This window comes from Equus caballus, chromosome 10, assembly GCF_041296265.1.
Source record: "Equus caballus isolate H_3958 breed thoroughbred chromosome 10, TB-T2T, whole genome shotgun sequence".
Lineage (NCBI taxonomy): Eukaryota > Metazoa > Chordata > Mammalia > Perissodactyla > Equidae > Equus > Equus caballus.
Genome location: NC_091693.1, coordinates 1,583,847 through 1,597,334, shown reverse-complemented (window position 1 = coordinate 1,597,334; position 13,488 = coordinate 1,583,847). Strand labels below are relative to the sequence as shown.

The 13,488-nt window shown below is 51.7% G+C and overlaps 1 long non-coding RNA gene across 1 annotated transcript in view; it reads right to left on the bottom strand.

Annotated features, from left to right (window-relative positions):
- LOC138915688 (uncharacterized) overlaps nt 1-8,753 on the bottom strand; it is a 34,267-nt gene extending 25,514 nt beyond the window's left edge. Inside the window, exon 1 of the long non-coding RNA XR_011421799.1 lies at nt 8,683-8,753. This is a non-coding gene — a long non-coding RNA (uncharacterized lncRNA). The remainder of the gene's footprint in view (nt 1-8,682) is intronic.
- Nucleotides 8,754-13,488: the final 4,735 nt, after the last annotated feature.

Genomic DNA, 13,488 nt, shown 5'->3' with positions numbered 1-13,488 from the left:
GGCTTGACAAGCAGTGTGTAGGTCTGTGCCTGGGATCCAAACCTGCACACTCCAGGCTGCCAAAGCAGAGCTGTGAACCTGCCCCCTACACCACCTGACCGGCCCTGAACCTCCATGTGACATGATGGCAAAAAAGTTAATCTAGTTAGTTCCAGTTTCCTCAGACAGTGCTGTGTTCCGTCATTTCAGATCTAAACTCAGTCCACGGAGATTTTCCTCCTCACCCTCTTCTCCATCTGAGTTTTAGGGGCTAAGAGAGTCACGGCATACAGGACACTGGCAGGGAGAGAGGTCTCCTTGGCCATCCAGTGTCATTCCTCAGCCGCTCTGCTCTGGTCAGAGCCAATAATGCTATCTGACCAATCCTCCTGTAGGTAAGAACCACAAATTCCAACAGGAACTAAAGGCCCTGGGGAGAGACTAAAGGGCAGACACTGGGGAGAGTCTGCACCTACAGGAGGCAGCAGCACTGGGTACGGGCCCCTTCTTTATGGGCTGAAGCTCTCCGCAGGCTCCAGTCTGCCCCACGAAGGGCAACTAAAACTTGGAGAGAAAAGTCCTACTGGCTTGAAGAACCAGGGGTCAGGGCGATTACAGCAACTAAAAAGTGACTGAGGAAATCCAAAAAAGAGAGAGCCATAGAAGGGGAGGCTCCAAACCTGTGTATAAAACGCCCATCTCTTGCCAACCCCACCACAGAGGAGTGAGGCAGTCACTAAGCAGCCCTGCTAAAGCCAGAACTGAGCTGAGATTTCAGCCAACGTCATCTGCAGGGGAGAGAGTTTACAGCCTGAGTTTAACCAAGTTATTTGCCTAGTAAAATAAAAATCAACATCCTTCAGAGCAGTGTACTGAACCTAGAGTCTCTGTACTTGTCATCAAATGTCCAGGATAAAATCCAAAATTATCTGACATGCGAAGACACAGGAAAACACAATCCAACTCCAGAGAAAAGACAACCAGTGGGTACCAAACAGAAAGTGACCTTTGATGTTGGAACGAGCAGACAATCATTTTAAGGCACCTATTATAACTATGCATATGAACACAAAGGAAAATATGATCATAATAAATGAAAAGATAAATATTCTCAGGAGAGAAACTATAAGAAACAACAACAGTAAGAAAAAATGATGTCATCCTCCTATGTGTGGAAGGAAATCCACTGGCTATAGTTGAGACATCTACACTTGCTGGCAGGAGCTGAGAAGGCCATTTCTCCACTGATCCACAGTTACCAGACCATACCAGCCCCCCTTCATCCTCCTCGGCCAGAATAAGAGACACCATCAAGTCTACAAGTCCTCTTTTGAGAAACACCTTCCCCCTCCTTGGGGCACAGGAAAACGTGACTGAAACCCACAAAATCTGGGGCCAAAGGAGCCACACACACACACCCCCAAACCAATACCCCTTCCGCATGCAAATGCAAGACTCCTAACAATATTTTCGCAAATCCAATCTAGAAATATACAAAAGAGAGTTTTATCTCAGGAATTCTAGGTTTGTTTAAAATTCAAAAGTCAATGGATTCATCCTTATAACCAAATGAAGGAGAAATGCCACGTGATCATCTCACTGGGTGCAGAAAACACGTGAAAAATTCAATACCCAGTCATAATTGTAAAAGAAAAGAGACAAACTCAACAGAAAGAGAATAGAAGGGAAGTTCCTCAATCTGAGAAAAGAATCTGTGAAAAGTCGACATCTGAGGTCATCCTTAACGGGAGAAGAACGAGTGCGCTCCTCCTAAGATGAGGAAAACGGCAGAGAAGTTCCCTCTCACTGCTCACACCCAACGTCGTACCAGAAGTCCTGGCCAACGAAACAAGGCGGGGAAGACATCAAAGACATACAAATCGGAAAAGAAGACCTAAAACTAACTTTATTCACAGAACATATGATCATCTATGTAGAAAATCCCTAAGAATATACCAAAAAAAAAAAAAAAGGATTAGAAACTGTAATTTTATAATCAAATTTAAAATGGTATTACAAAAGTGAAATACTTAGGCATGAAGCTAACAAAATATGTTTAAGATGTGTATGCGTAAATATAGAAAACCTTGTTGAAAGAAATCAAAGACCTAAGTCAATGGGAATATACCCCACGTTCATGGATCGGAAGACTCAATGTTGTTAAGACATCAATTCTTTCCAAATTGATCCCAATTGATATCCCAGCACGGGCTTTCTTGGTAGCAAATGACAAGCTGATTTTAAATTGTATATAGAAACGCAAAAGTAAAGTCCAGAAATAAAGCCAAACATAGATGGCCAATTGATTTTTGATAAATATGCCAAGGTAATTCAATGGGGAAAGGATAGTCTCTTCAACAAATGGTGTTGGGACAACAGGAGATCCATATGGAAAAAAACTGATCTTTGATTCTTACTTCATACCACACAAAAAATTAACTCAAAGTAGTTCACAGACCTAAACACAAAAAATAACACTATAGAAGTCCTAGAAGAAAATATTTGTGACCTTGGGATGGGCAAAGATTTTTTAAATAGGTCACCAAAAAAAAGTATAAATCATTAAAGAAAAAATGATACATTTAGACTTCATCAAAATTAAAACCTACTCTTCAACATTTATTGTTAAGAATATGAAAAGGCAAACCACAGACTGAGAGAAAATACTGTCATACATATACCACACCCCATGAAGGACTTTATCCCAAATGACAACTCAATAATAAGAAGACAAATCACCCAATTTAGAACTAGGGAAAGATCTGAACAGTCAATTCATGAAAGAAGACATACAAATGGCCACAAAGCGCATGAAAAGACATTCTGCTCATCAAGGAAATGCAAATTAAATCCATAATGAGACACTACTACATACTCACGGGAGTGGTTAAAATAAAGACTGCCAATACCAAGTGTCGAGAGGATGTGGAGCAGCCGTAACTCTTACATACTGCTGGTGGGAGTGCAAAATGGTGCAGCTGCGTTGGAAAGCAGGGTGTCGGTTAAACATAAGAGTAAATATATACTTACCACACAACTCAGCAAGCCCATTCTAGAAACTTCCATGAGAAATGAAAACACATGTCAACACAAAGACTTCTACATGAATGTCCATGGCAGCTTTATTCACAGCAGCCCCAAACTGGAAACAACCCAAGTGTCCATCAACAAGTGGACCGATAAACAAATTGTAATATAAGCATACAACGACCTAATACTCAGCAAGAAAAGGTCAAGAACTATTGCTACACGGGACAGCACAGGTGAGCCTCACAGATTTACACTGCGGGAAAGAAGATGGACACAAAGTAGGTAGTGCAGGTGGTTGCCATGAAACTAGAAAAGACAAAGCTAATCTACAGCAAGGAAAATGAATCCGTGGTTGCCTGAGGCTGAGGGTGAAGACCCTGCCTGCAAAGGAGCACGAAGGAAATTTTCGGGTGATGCAAAGGTTCTATACCTTGACTGTGGCGGTGGGTACACTGATGTAACCCTTCAAAAGAACTTACTTGAAATGGGTGCATCTCATTCTAAATTACACCTCAATAAATACGATTTTAAAACTACATCTTACTTTCATTTTTAACATAAATGGACTTGAAAGTGAAGAGAGAAAAATTAAAACCACCTACGACCCCATTATTGGGTCAATTAAGCAAATTTTCTGCACACCAGAAAGTGTACCAGAGAGCTCTATGCAGCAGCTAAAAGCAAACTAAAAGTGCGGTGCACAGTAAGGAAGGGGAGGTCCTCGTGCCCAGGGCTCTTTTTGGGGCTGGCTGCGAAACGGGCAGAAAGATGGGGCTGAAGCTCCAGCGGGAGGTGGGGTTGAGCTCCAAGCTGAGTTCAGAGAGCACGGAATGGCCTCTGGGTGTAGGTGCTGGGCGGAGTCGCTGGGAGTTTGTGATCCCATCAGGCGTCAGGATGGAAACTTATTTGGCATCAAGAAGGCTCAAGGTGCATGCCGAAGGCTGCCCTAAACGCGCAAGCACATGCTGAAGACAGGCCTCCAGGCCCACTCTGCACTAACTTGCTGGGCCTCAGTTCCCCCATTTGTGACACGAGGGGGTTGGACTAGATGGACGTTTGCCGCAGCCAAGACACTGACTATTCCCAGGGGACGTCCGCCCCTTCACTCACAGCTCCAGGGCTGCACTCACTCCAACTGCGCCAATCCCCCGCCTGAGCCCCACCGGAAGCTTGTGGCCAAGGCAGGTAAAGGGCTGGTTTGTCCTTGCCCTGCCCCCTCCCCCCAGACTGTTGTGAAGTTTCCCAGGCCTAGGGACCTTCATAATTAGGTAGGGTCCAAACGGAAGGGCACATCACTTCACATCAAAAGTGTTCTCCTAAACCTATCTGCATTACGATGTTTGCCATGGAAGCATTCTCAAGAGCACAAACCTGTGAACCATCTACTGACCACAATCAACTGGGGATGGAATACTCAGCCTATGGAGAATAGGTGATAACGCCAGAAAAGCTCACGGGATCACGTTCCCTCAAAAGAGGAGGATATGACATTCCACGAGCCTTGTGACTACAACTTAGTGAATATGCACAGACAGACAGGATGGAACGCCCCAGGAGTCTCGATTCTTGCCTGTACCTCAAACTGGTTGAGGATCGACGTCACGAAGACAGAATGAAGTGGCTCATGCTTCCGAGAGCCGCAGCTCAAGGATCTCGCATTGCGATACCGGAAGTCCATGTCCTTCTGGACTATGTTTTCCCAGCAAGGGCTCCCCCTGGGGAGACAAAGATGGCAGTCGGCAGCTCCAGGTTTATATTTTTACTGATCTAGCAATCTCAGCAGGAAGTGAGAGCCTCTTTCTGGCAAAAGTTTTGAATTTCACTGGCGAGGCCCGGGTCACGCACCTGCCAGCGCTGGTTTCGGGGGCGCAGCCTCATGGGCCCTGAGTTTGGTTTGATGCTCTGCTACCCAAGATCTTGAAATTCTTAATAATTTTTGAACAAGACGCCTTGCGTTTTGCACTGGGCCCGCAAATGACAGAGCTGGTCCTGAGCTCAATGCAGCTCAAATGCCATACTGTGAAAATAGGAGGGTTAGGTCCCAGTGGAAAATGGGAAACTTACCAGGAGGAAGGGAGGCTGCATGGAGACACAGCAGACAGCCACCACAGATGCTGACAATAGTTGGGCTAGGGTAGGGGTGATTATTACTACTATTATCGATGTTATTATTTTGCAATGTAGCTCTCTTTATCATTTAAACACAAAATAGTTTCACTTTAAATACAGAAAATGCAGTTCTCTTTGAACTGAAGTGAGAGCTGTCAGAACTGTGGACTCGGGGAAGGGTTACCACCCCTGCTCATCTCCCACCAAGGGCTGCTCCAAAGAGCCGGCAGCCTCCACAATCGCAGGGGCCCAGTGAGCCACCTCATGCCTGAAGCCAGCACGGGTCGAGACTTGAAGGATCCGGGTCACTGAGGTGTATTCCCCGCCCCTAAGCTTCTCCTGAAAGGCTTACAGACTGCTATCTGGTGATTTAAAAGGTATGTAAAGGCCCCCAAAGAACAGGGGTCTCCCTTGTCCATGCAGTGTGTGTGTGTGAGAGAGAGAGAGAGAGAGACGGGGAGGCACTGGTTTCAGATAGCTTCTCTCCTTTGACTCTCTGAGTTGGGCCTTATTTTTATTCCCACCTCACTGGGAAGAGAACTAAGGTTCACCACGGCTGGGTTTCCTGCCCAAGTTCGCATCTCTAGAAAGTAGAAAACGGATTAAAACTTCTATGTGTAAGCTCTAAAGTCCAAGCTCTCCCCTCTCCATCTTTCCACCCTGACACTGGAGCAAGATCTCGAACCCTCCAGCCTCTGCTTCCTTATATGAAAGTGAAAACATGCCCAGTCCTTCACAGTAACCCCAGGGCATCTTCTGATTCCCCTTCTCCTCTGCCAGGTCCAAATGCACTTCCTGGTGGGAGGGGCAGGAGGATCCAGGACAAAGGCTCAGAAATCTCCAGAGCCCTCCCAGACCACCGCAGATGCATCCTCGGTCTTGACTTGGTGGGTCTGTCTCCTCTCAGCTCTAGTCACCAGGTCTCCCACCCTCCTTCCCAGTGGCCAAGCGCTGGGCAGTCCCTGTCCTCTGTGAAAGTCCTGTCACTCTCTCCATGTACCAAACACTACTGGTCCAGTCCGCTTGTGGGGGATGCCTCCAACTCTGCTCTCATAAGCAACACTGCACCCATTTCCCATGGGCCTCTGAGGTATAGACCCAAGAGTGGAGCTTCCGAGACCAAAAGTCCAGGGCTGGAACTAGGGGGAGGCACCGAGGAGCCTAGAGTATAAACGGTAAGGTGGCCATCACTCCCAGGGCCCTGTCCCTGACAGCAAAGTCTCCCTACACTTGTGCCCTAGGGCCTCACATGCCTACTCTTACCCTAGCCCTGCAAAGGGACACCCATACTTAACGTCACTGCCCCTGTCACACACTCTCCCGTGCACCCGTGCCAGGCCTGAACATCACCTGACCTGCTGAGCTGTGTCAGTCGGCATCTCAGTCCTTCACTCCGCCCTTCTCTGATCACGGGTGGGGGTGGGCCTCTTTCGTACACCTTGACCATGCTGATCTTTCCTTCTGGGAATGGCCTAGCCATTATTTTTTGCTCACTATGTTTTTTATTGGGTTTCATTTCATTTTTGGACTGATTTTCAGGAGTTTCTGACTATTCTAGTTACAGCGTTCTGTTGGTTTAATACACGGAAAATATCTTCTCCCAGCTTATCACCCGTAAGTTAATTTGTCTATAGTAACGCAACATTTTCCATTTTGGTGTGGTCACATCCACCATTTTCCTCCTGATGGATTAAGCTTTGGAGGCCATGATAAATCCTTTCCTATCACAGACATTATCCTACATTCAAATTCATTCGCTTTATATTTTTACCTTCAATAATTAGATATTTAATCTATGTGGAGTTTATGTATATGGGGTAGAGATAGAATCTTATTTTTTTCTCCATTATAGAAAGCCAATATTCCCAGGGCCATTGACTAAATAATCTAGTTTTCCTCCAATTATTTCTGATTTTATCTCTATCACAAACCAAGTTACCATATACAAATTTGCTTATTCTGGGTTCTCTAAACTCTCCACTTATCTATTTGTTTCTGCACCACTATCCCATCATTTTAATTACTCTGGCTTTAGGCCTATGGTCTGTAGAGCAAGGCCTTCTCTAGGTTCTTATTTTTCAAAATTGTCTCAGCAAATCATGGGTCTTCCATACACCTTAGAGAATGGGGTTCCCAAGTTCCAATATAATCAGGCTGGAACTTTGACTGGAATTGCATTGAATATATAGATCATTTGGTGGAGAATTTACATTTTTTCAAGGTTAAGACGTTATCCCATTATTTATTTGTGTATTCCAGGCTTTTAAAAAATATGAGTTTTAAATTTCTCACCTTAAAGATCTCGTGCATTTTTTGTTAGGTTAATTCCTAAATACATCAGCGTTGTGCGGGATATCTAATTTTTATGACATTTTCAAGAAATGTATTATCATTGCAGAGGAACTCATTAACTTGATATTCTAATCTTATATAAGCTACCCTTGTTCAACTCTCTTATTAGGTTAATTTATTTGTCTGTTGATTCTCTTGTTTTCTATGTTGATGACCATTTGACAAGAATGTTGTTGCCCTTTTGCTCCCAATCTTTACATCTCACTCAATTCTCACCTTGTTGCTCTGGCCAGGACTTCCAAGGACCCTGGGGAACAGCGGCACAGCTGGAGGGCATCCTAGCCTTCTTTCTGACTTTTAGAAGGATGAAGAGATGTGGGTTTTAGCCTAGTCCTTAAAGCAGGTGAATACAGTCATCAGAAATTTGCTTTTGGGAAAGATTCCCACAGTTGCACATGAAAGCTGGATGGAAGAGAGCGAGAAAGGAGGCAGAACGACGGGTCCTCTAGGAACAGCTGCAGCAGTCCAGGTGAAAAATGATGCGGTCCAAACCGGGGCTGAGGAGATGAGTGTAGCAAATACATGTGTGGGAAGAGATGATGGGATTCTGGGACAGATTAGATTTGGGATTGAGGAGAGCAAAGAAGACTGAAGCTCTGTTTGGGGGCTGGCTGCCTGGCTCGGGGGGACAGTGATGCCATTCACTCAAGGGAAGATGGGGGAAGAGACTGATTTGGGGAAGGAAGGTGGGTTCCACTTCAGATATGTTTGTTCAGAGAGGCCTGTGGAACATCCTGCAAGGGGTCTAGCGGACGTCCGGATGAAAGGATATGGAGCTCAGGGAGCTCAGGGCAATGGTGGGGGCCTGGGGACAAAGGTTTTACGTGTACTGAGTCCAAGTGGTATTAGTGGAGGTTCACAAAGTCCTTGGAAAAGTGCCTGGCACAAATGGGTTAGCTACCGGAGAACTATCAGGATAACCCGCACAGAGGTGGGCGTCAAAACCACGGAGCGGACGAGATCTCCCAGGAGCAGCCCAGGAGACAAGGGGTATGGGGCCTGGGCGACACCAACACTGGAGGGACAGAGGACTCCCAGCAGACAGTAGGAAGAGGGGCCGAGGGACTCAAGAGGACGAGGACGAGAACGGAGTGGCTCCGCTGAGACTGTGCAGCAACGTGATGAGGAAAGTACCCTTGCGCGAATGTCCGAGCTTTATCGGGTTCTCCCTCCCGTAAGTAGGGGCTACCGCCCAGCGATCGGCTCACCTACCTCCAGCGGCTCCGGGACGCTGCGGTCCAGCGGCAGAGCAGACGCTGGCCACGCCCCGGGGCCCGCCCCGCCCCGAGGCCGACCCTGCGGAGAGCCTGCGCAGACGAGGCCCCGCCCCCCGCTCCGGCCCGCCCCCCGCTCCGGCCCGCCCCTTCCGCAGGGCGCACTCCGCCGAGCTCCGCGCACGGCCCGCCCCCGGCCCCGCCCCCGGCCCCGCCCCGCCCCGCCCCTTCGGCGGCGCGCCCTCGCGGAGCCCCCGCGCTGGACCCCACTCTGGGCCCACCGCCTCGCGGCGCTGACCCGGCGCAGCGCCCTTGCCCAGCTGGCCTGGGGAGTGAGCGGCCCGTGCAGTCTCCAGCGCGGCCGTCGGGGCGGCGAGAGGTCGCGCTCCGGGCCCGGGATCGGAGCAGGCGCAGCCCCCAGGTTTCCGCCGCGCTCCTGCAGCCGCGCGGGGCGGGGCGGGGAGGGGGGCGGGGCCCGGGGACAGTGGGCGGGGCGGCGTCACGTGGGTAAACACGCGCACGTGGAGCGGAGCCTGCGCGCGGAGGGCGGGGCCGGCTCGCCGCTCGCGGAGGGAGACCTGCGGGGTGCTGCGCGCAGCCGGCTCCCTCCCCCGAGGCCTGAGCAGAGCCGGCTGGGAGGCGGCGGCCAGGTCGTGGTGGACTGCGCCCCGCCGAGCGTCAGTTTCCCCGTTCTGCTAAAATCAGCCCGGCAAGGGCAGACACTGAGGTCCCCTCAGCCGTGGCAGGCCCTACCCTGAGAAAAGTAATAAACCTGTGATACCCCAGTGAAGTGGGCACTGGTCTGTTTCACTGATGGGGAAAGCAGAGGCCAGAGCAGCCAAGAAAAGTGCCTAAAGCCGCGTGGGCAGAAAGTGGTGCAACCAAGGTCCCAACTGACAGGCCCCTTCGCGCATGGGCCCGGGTCCTGCCCCTGGCGCCCTGCTCCCGCCCCTCGGGGCTGGGCCTGGCCTGGGACACTCGGGAAGTCCTAAGCTTCCCAATTTGTAGAATGGGGTAGCAGCGGGGCCCGCTTCCGGAGGAGGCTCACAGGCGGCGCTCGCCCAATCGCGATAGCTTCCGCCACGGGCGTGGCGGGGATGGAGCTGGTGGGGACCTCTGGCCCCGCGCCGCTGCTCACCGGACGACCCCTCCTCCGGAACTCAGCGGTCTCTTCCCGGAGCCGGGGGTCGCAGCGCCCTCTGTAGCGGGCGGCACCCAGGCCGCTCGCGGGCTTCTTCTCGGAGCCGACTTCTACCCAGGCCGCCCTCTCTCCTCTCTCCTCCTCTTCCTCCTCCGTTTCCTCCACCTCTTCCTCCTCCTCGGTCCGCGCCTCGTGACTAGGAGGCGCTACACGCGGAGTTGGCGGCCGCCTGGGGCTGGCACTGTCAGCCGGACTGGCGGTGGCCTGAGAGGGTACAGCAAGCGTGCTCAGGATTCCTAGGAAGAGCGTGTCCCGGGCACAGGAGCCGAGCTGCCCGGCCCGGGGAGATAATGAACGCTCTTTCCAGGCCCATGCGGCCTGGGGCGCCCTGGGGCCGGCAGTCGCCCAGAGCGGATACCTGGGCCCATACCCTCGGTTGGGTTTGGGGGTTCATATGAGCTGCCCGGACTTCTCATGCAGTGTAGCAACAGACCCTGAAGCCAGCCCCTAGACACACACACATCTCTAAAATGGGGTTGTGGGAGAATTAGGTGACTGAAGTTTTCGCAGCAGAGCCGTGCACACTGTTGGGGAGCGCTCATACTGGGGCTGGGAGCTGTGCTCTCCTGCTGTTTGAACCCAGTCCCAACCCCTGACGCCAGTTCTTCCCTTTGGATCTACTTTATGGAGGTTTCTCTGTGGACACCTTCAAACAGCGACTTGCTCTGACGAGTTCACTGAGACACATCGGGACAGTGACGCAGGCCTGTGTGGCGGCCCCGAAGCTGAGCCCTCCTAATTGCCTCCTTCCGGCTCACTTACCTGCTGGTGAGCCTCAGCATGTCGCTGTCTGATAATGCACTTCCTTGTCCCCACTTCCATCCCGGGACCAACGCCACACCTGCTGGGCTGCCCCTGTCCCGAGCCCCCCTAACTGCAGTGTGATGTTGGACTTGGCACACTGTTCTGCTAAGGAGGGTAAGTCTTCTCAGAGTGGCCTTCGGGGTGGCACACGGAGGCTTAGTGCATGAGAGGCCCAGGCCTGGGGCTGGGGCTGGTAAGGACCGTCCTGAGCTCTGTCTTTGTCTTCCAGGCCAGGCTGCGGGATCGCAGGTGCTGGGCTAAGGAAGAGGCAGAGAGAAGCGAAACACAGGGAGACCTGGGAGACACCAGAGAGGGAAACTGGGGGATTCGGGGGTGAGGCAGACCTCAGGGTGAGGGGTCCGGAAACTTCCCTGCATCTGGGCCTGGCACAGAGGCCAGCACTGTGGAGTCAGGGATGCTGAGGGATGAGTGACAGTGACCACACACCTGCAGCAAGAACCCTGTTGCTGGGAGCAGATTTATGCGGCTGCTTCAGAGCACTCGCACAGCTTTGCTGTCAGTCATTGTTTCGAAGGATTGTTGGTGGTGGTGTTTGTTTCTGTGTTTGCTGCTTTCTCCACACCAGCATCTCTTCGCCTTCTCTATGGAGCCAGGTAGTTCAGATGGGGCCTGGCCGCAGTGACTAGAGAAGGATGGACATGTGACCCACACTGGACCAATGAGAATCATCCCCAGGACTTTGACTAGAGATTCTGGGAAGGAAATGCTGGCTGGTAGGAATATTAGCCTGGAGATACTGGCAGATGCCTCATGGAGGACAAGGGCAGCACAGAACAAAGCAGAACTGAGCAAGGGAGAGAGACACATTCCTGAGGACGGCACACAAACACCCAGATCCAGCCATACCTGAGGCTAGATATGCCCCTGGGCTATTCAGACATATGAATCCATGAATTCCTCTTTTCTCCTGGCAGTTTGAGTTGTATTTCACTTGCAACTGGACATTTTTATCTCATCTGACTCTCTGGTGGAGCAAAGATCATAGTCATTTCTGGATGAGAAGAATGAGACCTGGGGCCTCCAGGCCACATGGCTCATCAGAGGTGGGCCTGGCCTAACAGTGTCTCTCATAGTGTCTCTGGCAGGGGACTCCTGCCTGCTCTAGCCTTTCTGACCAGTAAGTCTGTGGCCACCCAGCCCACAGATGGCCTTGATTGCCTCTTCTCTGGGCCTGTGCTCTCCAGGTCTGTCATGTCTATAACTGCATGCACGGGGCCTGGCCCAGAGACTCTCAGCAAACATTGATGGAAAGAATTAATGGGTCATTGACGCTCCTGTGGCTGGTTGGGGTTTGAGGGGTTCCAAAAAATCAGGAGCCCCCAGAGCTTCCTCTCTCCCATCTGCCACCTTGCCCTTGACATGCATGGCAGCCTCTTGGCCCCACTTCCACTGATTATCTTGCCTGAGGCCTTGCTCCAACCTCTCAACCCTCTCCCTGGACCACCTCATGGAAGACAGTGTGGCCAGTCTTGGGGAGTTGAGTGAGGGATGACTTTTCACTGTAACTCCCCCTGTGGACTGTGCCCCCGCCATCCACTCCAAAGGCCAGGGCACCCCAGAAACACTGCCGAGAATACACCCTGAGGGGCCCTGTCTGCTCCCCAGCAGCGCGCCAGAAGGGGAGAGTGAGAATGGGCAGGAGGAGTGGGCTGCCTGCCTCCCACAAAGTGCAGCGGCACATCTGCCCAGAGAAAAAGGGAGGCCGGGAACCGCGAGCTTTGTTATTTTTACGTTTTGGTGCGTGGGGCCATCTGTGCAGGTTTGCGCTCGTCTGGAGCCAGGATTTGTAGATGAAATTCAAATGTAGGATCGCTGCGCAGGCTGTCGCGCTGGCTTTCTCCAGGAGCTGGGGCGGCAGGGCTGATGTTTTTATAGCAGCAGAGTGTGCCAGGGCCCAGCAGCTGTTCAGGGTGAGTGAGCACGTGGGGCCTTCCACCAGGGCATTGCCAACCCATCAGCTCCAGTCCTCTCAGCGCCGGTCCACCAGGGTGCCAGAGGGGCCTGGACCACCAGCTGTGCAAATCGGCCCCCACTGCCTGGGAAGAGGAGGTCTGGAGGGTAGACAGCCAGGTGGGAAGAGGAGGTTGGCAGTGCCAGAGCACGGCAGTGGGAGCAGCTCTGACCCGCTCCGTGGCTGCCATCGATCTCTCCCAAACAACCTCAGTAATGTGCAGTTGCAGATCCACCCGCGGGAGATGCCCATGGCCCCTCTGTCAGCTGGAGGTCCCCCTCAAGCCCTCTGCATGGAAGTTCCACAACTGCCCTGTCTGAGCCACAGGTGGAGATGGCCGCTTTGGGACCCCCTCTGGGATCTTCCCATAAACCAGGGCTACTTTGCAGCGGGGGGCACATGTCAGTGTGAGGTGGGAGCAGGATTGTCCGAACCGCATTCTGAAAGCCCTTTCTCGGCTGTTCCAGGTGAGAGTTCTGCGTGGGACTCTCATTTTAACTAATGGCTGCCCGTGGCTCATGCACCAACCCACACATCCCCTGCTAATGGTTTGTTCAAACAGCAGCATGGTCGAGCAGCAGCGTGGTCGGTGTTGGGTGTGCACGTGCGTCTCCCTCATTTGTAACAGGAAACATCATTTATCATCTGGATGTTCTCCCGGGGCCCCTCTCCTGGACCAGATGTGAAGCGGCCCATTACGAGGCGGCACCGGGGAGGAGGAGGAGGGAAGAACACTGACATTTAGCACATGTCAGTTAGGAACCTCTTTGATGCCATTCCGACAACTCCTTCTGGGTTCCGGGGTGACAGGACGACGACAGATGCGG